This window comes from Haliotis asinina, chromosome 14 (genome assembly GCF_037392515.1).
Source record: "Haliotis asinina isolate JCU_RB_2024 chromosome 14, JCU_Hal_asi_v2, whole genome shotgun sequence".
NCBI lineage: Eukaryota > Metazoa > Mollusca > Gastropoda > Lepetellida > Haliotidae > Haliotis > Haliotis asinina.
In genome coordinates, this window is record NC_090293.1 from 10,398,435 (window position 1) to 10,410,440 (window position 12,006).

The 12,006-nt window shown below is 39.7% G+C and overlaps 1 protein-coding gene across 3 annotated transcripts in view; it reads right to left on the reverse strand.

Annotated features, from left to right (window-relative positions):
* The window catches only part of LOC137261336 (myosin light chain kinase, smooth muscle-like), an 82,992-nt gene that overhangs the window by 63,674 nt on the left and 7,312 nt on the right, over positions 1–12,006 (reverse strand). The window contains exon 1 of one of the 3 annotated variants that reach the window (XM_067799077.1): positions 7,767–8,026. The exons of 1 other annotated variant lie outside the window; for it this stretch is intronic. The gene's annotated coding sequence lies outside the window, so the exon portion shown is untranslated. Of the gene's footprint in view, positions 1–7,766; positions 8,027–12,006 lie in introns of those variants that run through there. One more of the 3 variants, XM_067799075.1, reaches the window with a different exon arrangement.

The window sequence follows — 12,006 nt, forward strand, 5'->3', positions numbered from 1 at the left end:
GCATATTCGTAAACTATTCCCATAATGGAAGCGATTGGGATGTATGTATGGAATACTGTAAGGGACATTCTTGCGACCTTAAAAAGCTTCCATATGTATGTCTGCAGTCAATGCCTCGAATAACCTCTCTTGCTTTTTAGGTAACGTCAATCTTGCTCAAAGACTGTACACCAGTGTCTTATATATTTATTTGTTTTCAAATTGTCATTTAAACTATTAATTTATACCTTTGAGACTTGTGCAAGTTCTGGTGAAATCCATAAAGACTGACCATTTCCGGAAAGCTTCCAAACTACTAGACTTGCACAATTCTGTACGGTTGCAATCAATCGTTTAAATGATATTTTCAAGAGGAATAAAAAAAACAAACGGGTGTGCTGTCCGCTTATCTAGTGAAAGTGTTTAGTTTTACGCCCCACTCAGCAATACTCCAGCTATGTGGCTGCCGTCTGTATGTAATCGAGTCTGGACCAGACAATCCAGTGATCAACTGCATGAGCATCGATTAGCGCAACTGGGAACCGATGGCATGTGTCAAACAAATGAACGAGCCTGACCACCCGACCCCATTAGTCTCCTCCCACCACAAGCAGAGTCGTTCGACAAGCATGGGTTTGCTGAAGGCCGATCACGACAATGGCAATTCGAATCAATAAATAATTCAATATTATAACAGCGCCACATGCTGCTTATTTACCAGAAACACAACAACTGAACATATTGATAGGACATCTTTGAAACCGTTCCGCGCAATAATCCAATACCCAATAAATCCACTAATCGGAAAACAGTAGTCGGCTGGGCGTGGTCTAGTTGGGTGAAAAACATGTAAATAATGAAAACATAACAACAAAATAGCTTGGTTAGCCAGTTAAATGGAATCACTTGTAATTCCCCTATTACACAATGAATCTGGCTGTGCACTTCCTCAAAATAAATATCTAGATTTATATTTGAATCAAATGCAGATGTTTCGCAAATCCAGATGGTTGCTGTTGTGACGAGAATTCTACACACCATCTTACAAACTCGGTGCCTCCATTTTCATGACTGGCTAAACTCAGGATAAGGTAACAAGACAGTTTGAACTTTGCTTCAGTGGCCGGTCTCAAGTTACTAATTAACAGACACATACACTCAACAACATGGCGGAGTTGAAACAGACAAGATACCACACAGGATAAGACAGCTCCTCGCTATAGCGCAAACAGGAAGCTGCGATTATCTCCCTTGAGATTCACGATAAGCCATAAAGCACAGAGGGCTCCCCGTGATGGCGATAAAAATCGCGGCCTTAGGACCTTGGTGCATATATGTTTATGAGCGACCATAAGACGATGTTTACGAAGCGGCAGTGATGACACCCCAGACCTGGAAGAACGTAAACGCCAGCACTACAGACGTTTGGTGCTAACGCAAGGAAGTTGTTGCCATATGTCGACAGATACTGATACCAGTAATGGGTGCCTGACCCGTGTTCGAGTTGGTAGAAACTTATGAAAAGGACATATCGCGGGCACGTGACGACAAGCATACGTCTAGAATGATACAACGTCTATTTTTTCAACGCTCTAGATAGCGTGCAGAAATGGGCAAAACAGCAAATGAAATCGTTATGTCACATTTAGGATGGCTTGCTTGAGAACAATTACGCTTAAATACTTTTAAAAGGACAATATTTAAGTAAACGTTTTCATAACATCGGGTTACGCAACTGTACTTCTATACATAGATAGACTTAACAACTAGTCTCTGAACATATTCTACATTCTTAAAAAAGTTAAAAACCTAAAATATAATGAACATCTACGCCATGGCCAGAGTCTTTATTGTCAAGATGCATGGAAATCTAGGCTTGATGCATTTGGACTGCGTGGGCTTTCTTGGTTATATTAATTTTGCTTCAGGGACTGTATGACGGACTATTCTTCACACATCCTGTAACAGACCTGCGGAATACATGAACGCTGGGGTCGTGAATGATGCACAAACGCGTCAATTCTCATATATCATACCTTTTCCTAACTCGAACACACTAGACACATATAAAGTTAACCGAGTCCAGAACAATGCTTAATTTATTTATGGGTACCCCTGTTGTGAGTTTCAGAATTAGAGGTCACATGCAACAGCATATATAATGCAAACGAATTATGCAGAATTACTCTCACTCGTTTCTACTCATTGGTTTAAATAGACCTCACGGACTGGGAGCAACATATATTGACAAACAGGAAACTTTAACTATCAAGTGCAACATAGAAGCTAAAACTCATCCTCAGATCTCAGTTCTTCCACGATGGTGCCCTATGCGATGTGGACAGTGAAGTCTAGTAGATGAATTTAGCATATATTTATGTCCAACAGGCATATTGTCCTCTCAAAGGACAACACAGACTAAATGACATCGTAACTACAAAAGGCAGATATAGTGTAGTGTTATATATTGGCATAATATCACACGGTGATATTGCCATCTAATCACTTGTCGATAAACATGATCGTGATCATCATGAAAACATCATCAGATTCATTAAGATCTGGACTTCAGTCGCTGGGGTGATACAGGGGGCACCACGTGTATTCTGGCCATAAGATATTCACGAGCACCTGCTTATTGCAATAATATTCAGGCAACAGACTTTGTTTACGGGCATTAAACATTTTCATGACGATAAACACGGATCTCATTGATGTACAATGTCAACAGCTGTTGCAGGGCTCTCACCGTTGACATACATCATATTATTTAGACATCGTGAAGACAATTTCCTGCAACAGTTGTTCACGTGAATCTAACATACAGCAGCTCACGTTGAAATAAATGTTGCAGCTGGTAACTGTATCTAAAATATAACCAGCGGCAATCTATCAATACTTGTGCACATCTTTCTTTTACATATTCTCATAACTCTAGGAAGAACTGTCAGATTCAACAGCATGTTCTTTCTTGGAATACACAACACTGAGAGTAATGTATACTTTATAATGCACTGTAAAACACAGGAGGCCATCTAAATCATATCTTGTTACCCGGGACAACAACGTGACCACGTTACACCACGTTACTGATGAATATTGTAGAGAGCGTCAGGTTCCGATTAAGTGATTGAGTTCAATATTGTGTTGACGTTTCACTCTACTTCCAGCAGCGTGGGGTGAAATATGATTTGAGGTTGACTTTAGGATTTTATGTAGTTCTACATTCACGTGTGTTGGAGCGCGTGTCTTTGTTTGGGTTTCTACGAACTATTCCGGTATTAGTCCTAGCCTTAGTGATATTACCCTAATCCTTGTTTCACCCACCAAGCAGGGAAGGCGATCAACGTCCTATAAGGACCCGTGAAGGTCCGAGGTATAATATGCCTTAGCAACCCATTCTTGCCATGAAAGGCGACTACGCTTGTAGAAAGAGGCAACTAACGGGATCGGGTGGTCAGGCTCGTTGACTTGGTTGACACATGTCATCGGTTCCCAAATGCGCTGATCGATGCTCAATCACTGGATTGTCCAGACTCGATTATTTACAGACCACTACCGTATAGATGGAATATGGCTGGGTGCGGGGGAAAACTAAACTCACTCACCCAACGTCCTAAATAAGAGCCTCATCATTGCATGTGCTATAAATATATAATATATTATACATGTATTCGAAGAACATTCTCGGTTCTCGAAAATGTTGGATTTATAAATAAAATCTGTCCCCAACAGAAACACGCTCCATTATATAATAAATGCCATAACAAAACATCTAGGACGCTAGCGTTTAATTCCACAGGATATCAGAGGATAGCATCTCAATAAAATTACCCAAATCTCGACATGGAAGGTAACACATTCCTCAATCACGGTATTTCAGAACGAGGACATAAATACGACAACGAGGCGATAAACAACACTGATCCAGCGCCCCCTGTAATCTGCGTTTCTAGATAACCTCAAACCCAGTGCTGCAATTCAAGTCTGCCAAGTCTACAGGAAACTTACACCCAATTTGAGATGCATCGTTGAAGATTAATGCCTATATACCTAATGACGGTGTATGGCGTTCTGCAAGGCGTGATGCTATCGACGAAGAACTGTAAAAGAGAGAGGTCTCTGTTCAGACAAAGAAGGCAGTTATTACAGACGTGTCAGTTACCTGCGCAAGCAGTGTTCCGGCACTGCTACGGAGCTCTGATAAACAGGGGCAGATAACCCATTAATAACAAAAATTGTATGACGTAAATCATCCCAGCGGTTGTTATATAAACGCTGACACAAGTAGATTATCAGCATCTTGAGAAATATCGAACAATGATAAATAGCTTTGGTTGACAACTTGTTTGCGTACAGGCATAAAATTCATTCATGGCAATTGATAATGGTACGAAAACGTGCATTGAGGCACTTGTTGATGATATCAAAGCCAGAATTGGACTTTTAGGGGAAACATGAATTTATTTATAGGACGATGAAATAAAACTGTACGTTATCATATATCGGCATCTAATGGCCGCTTTCTGTTCATGTAATCTTTATTGGCAAAAACAATGACGAAGTAAGTAGAGAGCCCCGGAACAGCTTCATCATTTCCGGTGTATTTTTAATGCTATCTGTTCTGCATTCGCCTTTCGCCAAACAGATATATGACTTAAAGTTCAGCTCAAGAACAGATTATGATGAATTACCAACCGGGCTTTTGGACAGTAATTCAAAAGAAAACTATTTCAACTGATGGATCATACTGGTTCCGTCTAAGACCCCGTTCCTTGCTTATACACGTGTACCGGCTGCCACTTTGTTCATGAGGACAGATCATACTGTAAGGGGTGATATCCCTTGCTTCTCACAGGACACACCCACTGTGGATTCTAACAATTCTCAAGTGAAGCCAAAAGCAACGCACTTCGTAGATGAATCATTTAATTAAACACTAGGAGGGCAGGTTTGTTGTTGCAACGACAACGGTCTTAATCGGAATGAATCTAGGGATTTGAATTCAGGCCTGTCCTTTATTGACAATGCAAAGTACACCCATGCTTTCAAGAAGATGAAAATCTTTCTTGAGAGGGTTGATTTATACGTGATGTAGATATTGTGACAAACTGCATTTGGTGAGTGATACATGTTACCCATTACGTAAATGTTACCCATTTGAGACGTTGAACCCCATCAAGAAGATGAAAATCTTTCTTGTGAGGGTTGATTTATACGTGATGTAGATATTGTGACAAACTGCATTTGGTGAGTGATACATGTTACCCATTACGTAAATGTTACCCATTTGAGACGTTGAACCCCACTATTCGAACAAATGGGCGAACAAATGGGCGAACACCCTTCGGTAGCGTGTATTCAGCAATGCCTTTACCATGAGTAGCTACTGAGAGACTTATTTGTAATATTTGTCTATCCGTGATAATCGTGTAATGTACTGTCGGAAATAGAAAAAACTTGGAGTAACGGCCTAAAAACAGTAAACTGTTGTTTTCTATGCCCGACTTTAGTGATAGTTCCTCATGCACACCCAAACACACCTAACCAGCGACCCTACACAGTATACTGCCACAGAGGTACGTACGCTTGTTAAGATGGCTGTAATGAGCTTTATAATAACTAGCTCAGTGGCATAAATAAAGGTTTTAGATTCTGATGACGAAAAGAAGTTGTTTTGACTTTTGTAATATGATACGGTGCCGAATACAATTACTAATAAGTACAATAATCACACTACCCGTGAAGATCCGGGTTACAGTTGGTGAACCCATGCTTGTCATAAGAGGTGACTAACGGGATCGGGTGGTCAGGATCGTTGATTTGGCTGATGCATGTCAACGTAACCAATCGGATCGTGGATCGACGCTGAGGATGTCGATCACTAGATTGTCTCGTCCACATCTAATTATTTACAGACCGTTGCTATATGGTTGGATAACTTATACTTGTTAACAAACAAACAGAAAACGTAATCGGATAAACGACGACGATTTTTACACGACGTCAATGTTGATTTTACACAGACTACCTTCACAAGAACGCTATTACTAAATAAGATATCATAACATTTCATGTTAAAAATTTGGGGTTATACCTGTAAAGAACAGGTTTTAGTGCTTTGTTTGGGAACCATCCGGGATTCGAACCAGCACTCTCAGTGTCAGCCTCCTAACCCACTCAACAACAGCGTCTTATCACAGCGGCAATTTTGTGTAGCAAAGACATCGGGGAAACCACACATGAACGCTTTGCTGTATTTCCCGTGTAAATACTGAATGAGGAGCAAAGAGATGTTCTTGGTTTATCTTACAGTAAGCGATGTTGACCTGAAGTATCCCTGGAGAGGTGGTGATATCTACGAACGGAGATAAAACTGCCTTACAAAAACCTTAGCGAAAGTTTTGGAAGGAATGACGCGACAAATCGTTGGCACCTTCCCAAGTCATCCCGAATTTGACTTAATCCAGGGCTTGTTTATCAAGAACAGTTCTTTCAGCTAGATGAACACTTCTTGACGATGCTTGAAGAGGCTAATTTCTGAGTGTGACCTATTTCAAGTCGGAATGTCTGCTGGTACTAATGAGTCATAATGTAATCATACTTTCAGAAATTATTAAGGTAATGCTGGAGACATAGACTAACATAGTCCCAGAAATAAAGTTATGTATAATATATTTAGTTGAAGGGGCTACGTGCAGGCTGATGGAAATGAGAAGGGGGAATAGATATAGATTTAAATGGCATAGTGTAAAGTATGGAATGGATTTTGGAATGGAATTTGGATTGGAATGATGGAATGAAATTTGGAATGGAGTTTGGAGTGACACAAATTTGCTCTTTGTAAACAAGTCTTCATTCAAATATGCTGAGACAGTTTATTAACAGTTGGTCACTGATAGGTGCGAGAAGACATGAGTGTCAGCTTCTCTCTTCAGCCATGGCCCATCCACCACATGCTCGAAGACACATGACAAGTTTAAATAATACTTTCCAGGTTATGTGGATAATAAGAACAAGATGTCCAAAATTAAAATGGTTTACATATAGTGTATGTGATTCCTATGTTAGGCTTTTAAGTGGACACAGCGGAAAATAAAACAGTTGAGGGACTGTGAGACAGGCTGTTGCCACAACTCTGTTTGCCACTAGCCTTATCGTCCATCTGGAGGGGTGTAAGCGGGAGGGAAAGTGTCTCCAGAGCTGTTTACTGTCAGTTTAGTTTTGGTTTGGAGGCCGTCACAACTCTGGTTTGTTTAGTGTAAGATGAGTATATTCCATTTATTTCCATTCCAAATTCCATTCCATCATTCCAATCCAAACTCCATTCCAAATTCCATTCCATACTTTACACTGTGCCGATTTAAATGGGGGTTACTGTCTTATTACAAAATAGGATCAGAGAGACTAACTGAATCGTTAACATTTCTGCAAGTCTACAGTTTGAAATACGACACACATGGACTTAAGTTACACTTTTATCGTGTAGCGAGAATAATATTCCAACAGGAAGTTGGGTTTTTTGTGTCTAAACAAAAGTCTCTAGGGGGGAATGTAGTTATTACGGACTTATTCGGTGGTTTTTGCCATCATTTCAAACATATTGACTATATGTGATTGTGATCGGAGTAATAATTAATCAGTTAATTTAAAGCACAAAAATGTTTTAAGAGCATTCGCAGCTGTCTATCTTAACACTACCTGAGACAACGGACAGACTTCTCTACTTTAGTACTTCTATGACCCGACACAAAGTAAACATGGAGGATACACACAAATCAACATACCTGCTTATCTTCACAAGAAAAATGGCAAGAAAACTTGGGCACTATAATTCCAATCTTATGTAGCACCTTCTTTCTTTGTTGATGGAAATCCTATTCGTGAGACCTCCCGTCCAAATTCGCAGCTGTTCTGTTGAACTGGATCGTAATTTTCTCTCCATGCATTTGAGCACAGACCAAAACCCGGAACTCGTCTGCGATTGTAGAAGCAGACGACATTCGACGCTGCTTCCGTACTGTAATTTAATCGTTTTGGACGAGTCTATTTTGGGGCAAAGGGGTGTTAGTTGTGCCGCGGAATGCATCCGTCCGGTTTCTTGACGGATGAAAAACGTAGACAGATGGTTGGCAGGGGTGAGGGATGGTATGGGCTGTAAGTAGCAAGATGGCAATCTAATCCTCTGCCTTGAGATGCTCGTAACAAATTTAATCAGACACATATGATCAAAGAAACAACGTCAGTCAACTTCGACCAGCGTCTATACAACATTTTTACGTCTGTTTGCTTTTGAAATGTGCAACTCATTCTGAGAAGATAAACAAGACATACTTTTCTTCGTCTGAAATAACACTCCAGTGTACACTCCTGCCATTATAAGTGATGAGACCACTGTAACAGTTGTGTATCCTTCTCCATGCGTTTAATGTAGACAAACAAACGCCGGAATTAAGTATCAATGGACCATAAAGATTCAAGTTTTCACGATCGTGTTTGTCTTCAGATGACCACATATCGAGGTACTTCAAATATATGTTATGTATTTTTCAAAACAATCTAGGAAAGTGATCATCAAGTTGTGTGAAGGTATAACATTAGACTAACGGTTATAGTTTGGATATAACTTTGACAAATAAACCCATTTGCTTGGCAGTAGGCCATATAATGTGGTTCATGGACTGTGAGACAGACAAATGCGTGCATGAACATCGGGGTTCAGTCCAACGTGCAGAGTGTCCTCCCTTTGTGTGTTATGATCGCTGTTTGAATCCCAGATTTGATCTAAAACCGTATCTAGGTTTGTCATGAACATATTATTAGCAAATGCTGATATCATTACTCAAATATGCGTTTGAAATGGCCCATATATTTAATAAGGGGTATTTTTTTTTTGTTAAACATGAAGTCCATTCTATGGCGATATGTTCGAATTCCGGTTCACCCAGATCATGTGTCCTGCTTTATCAGTAGCGAGGGTTTCACCGTTACCGTAAACAGCTAAAGCGTGAGTCAGTGTCCTTCACCTCAAGAGTGATTCTCATTTTTTGCTTCCTCAAATCAAGCGAATCTAAGCAACATTTAAAAAACAGGAGGCCAGTATCATTACATTATCTATTTTACAAAATATTAATTTGTAGCTACAGCGGTAAAAGAAGCAGAAAAAAGAAAGTAGAGAGGTAACTACCTGTAAACATGTGTGTGTGTGTGGGGGGGGGGGGGTTTAGAATCGATCGCTTGTTGTAAGAGGCTAATGGAATCGAGTGGTCAGGCTTGCCTTTGTTGACGCGTCATCGCATCCCAATTACGTAGACCGATGCTCATGCTGTTGATCACTGGATCGCCTGACCAAGACTTCATTGTTTACGGAACGCCACCGTATAGCTGGAATATTGCTGAGTGCGGCGTAAAACTAAACTAACTCCCACTCAAATGATGTTCCAACAGAAATGATGCACTTAAGACAACTCATAAGCCCTTTCGCCAACAAATATATTAAACTGGTTAGTGTTCTAACGCCGCACTCTCTGACATTCATTCGACAGAAAGTGTTTTACATATAATCGCCAAAAAGGCAGTCGAACTTCTTTGACGGGGCATGTTTCACTTTCCAGCTGAGAACTTTCACACTTCATACTGTGAACCTAGGAAAGCATGCTAGGGATGACCACTTGAAGGATCCCCGAGCTATATTTTCCATATTCCTAGGTCAATAACGACCTATGGTACAATAATTAGTGGTGAAACTAGCATTATCGCTGTCCAACGTTTCAATAACTAATGGTTGTGCTTCCAATTAACGACATCTACCGTTTTGCCCTCAGAACATCAAATTTTGATTACATGAGAGAAACTGAAACAGTTCTGGAGAGTCGAGAAGGTTACCATATCATAGTGCGTTACAGGGAATAACTGGGAATAACGTTCTTGTAGGTTATAGTACATCACAAACCGACAGGTAAATAAATGATATTAATCCTTCATGTAGGTCATGTGACACATCTGACCTCTGGAGTATTATTGTATCTGCCGGTTTTCATGTTTACGAATGTGAGCTACAGTGGAATTTGTCAATCTGAATGATACAGCTCAATAATGTTTAACAATTTCTAGTTTTCCGATATATACCACGGAAAACTTGTTACATATTCAACTCACGCATCCACATCAAAATCACTCACTCACTCAGTGTACAATGACGGTCAATTTTTCTTTCAGTACACGTTATTTTCACAAACACTTTCCAGATATGACTTTCCAATATGGATACATTAATACGGGTATTGTGTAGGTGATATTACCCGCATGATATCAGTGAGTGAGTTTAGAGGAGTTTTACGCTTCACAATAGTCCAGTTAGGACTGTGGTGTGTAAATAATCAAGATAAGACAATCCAGTCATCAACAGTATGAACATCGATCTGCGCAGTCAAGTCAGCGAGCCTGACCACCCGATCCTGATAGTCGCCTATTACAAGCATGGTTTACTGTTTTACACGGTGATATTAGTGAGTATCTGACAGTAGAACTATAAATGTTCAAGTGTCATCTGTCTAGTGGTTTATTCATGTGAAACTTTCCAACACCCATCGATAGAGTAAAGTACCCGATTTAGCATCAATATTCGTCTATGATTGTATATAAACCATTTCATATTCACATTTCTTCAAATTCCTGGGAATGATACAGTAAAACTAATCTTCCACAATCCAAACTAAGATATTTTTATTGCCACGTGTTAAAGAATATCAGTAGGAGCAATATATAAACACTGCATGGGTATTCTACTCGCCTACAGCATCCACGGTGGCCGCTTGATTAAGTACTCGTCCGGTGAGTCGGTGCAAGGTTAACGCGATGGCAGAAGCTAGGCACACTATAGCTGATGCTCGCTCTATACGAGTTATATATCACTACCGCACTCTATACAAAACCTGCACGCTAATAACGGAGAGTGAGCGAGTGTGTGTGGATTTACGCCAGTTTTAGCAATACTGCAGGAACATCAAGGCGAAAGACACCAGAAATAGGCTTCACAAAATAAACCGATGAAGACAAGAGACGACGTGTCTTTAACAGAATATTAACTCAGTTTGTCTTGCATTCAAAGACTCAGTACAAAGCAAAAACATCAAATAATTTACAGACTTTGAGTACATGTACACAATGTCAAGCTAATCAGAATATAATGATGAATCATAACATAATCAAAGTATACTAATCACTCGTGCTTCATCATAAATTTCACTCTTAAAATTTTTTAGGAAGTATTAGAAGTTTTATACGGTATGGGACCAATGATTTTGAGGTTCTATTTTTCCAATATATGATTTTGAAACGGCGGCCAGAAGGGAGAACTTCAGAACATTCATTGAAAAAGTGTGAATGGCTAGAGCTTTCTTCTTAACTTTTGACTCATACTGAAAAGGTGGAGGTTCGAAACTGAAGCCGCAAACTGTGCTATTTATGTTCACACTTTTGTCAAGTTTCTTTTTCTGTGATAGGATGGTTGTCATACCAAGCATGGAAGCAGAAAGTTCCAATACTATTAATTAATGTTTGGTGGAATAATTTTCAGATATTAGTGTCTACATTAAATGATCGCAATTTTCTCCTAAAGAAAAGCCCACGTTGTGCTTTCCCATGTGCACGATGTGAATTGGATTTCCATGAAAGTTTATTATCAATGATAGTATTACGATGAATAACTTATGTTTGATTTTTTCATTCGGGCACCTGCCATTGTTATCTGGAAAGACACTAAGTTCAAGACAAATATCATAGTTCGACACATCGGAATTCAGCTTTGCTTTTCAGACATGTGTATATGTTTCGTTAAATATTGCAAAAAGCAACTTTAACGATTGCTGGATGTAAAGTCAAATTTTCTTGATATTAAGGCGAAGGCAAATGATGACTGAAAACGATAACTGGTAAATGGAAAGCCTAGGGAGAGTCAGCCCAGACAGGCGAAGGAACTAAGTATCGTATCTCCGCTTTAACTTGGATTAGATTCGAATCCGTGAC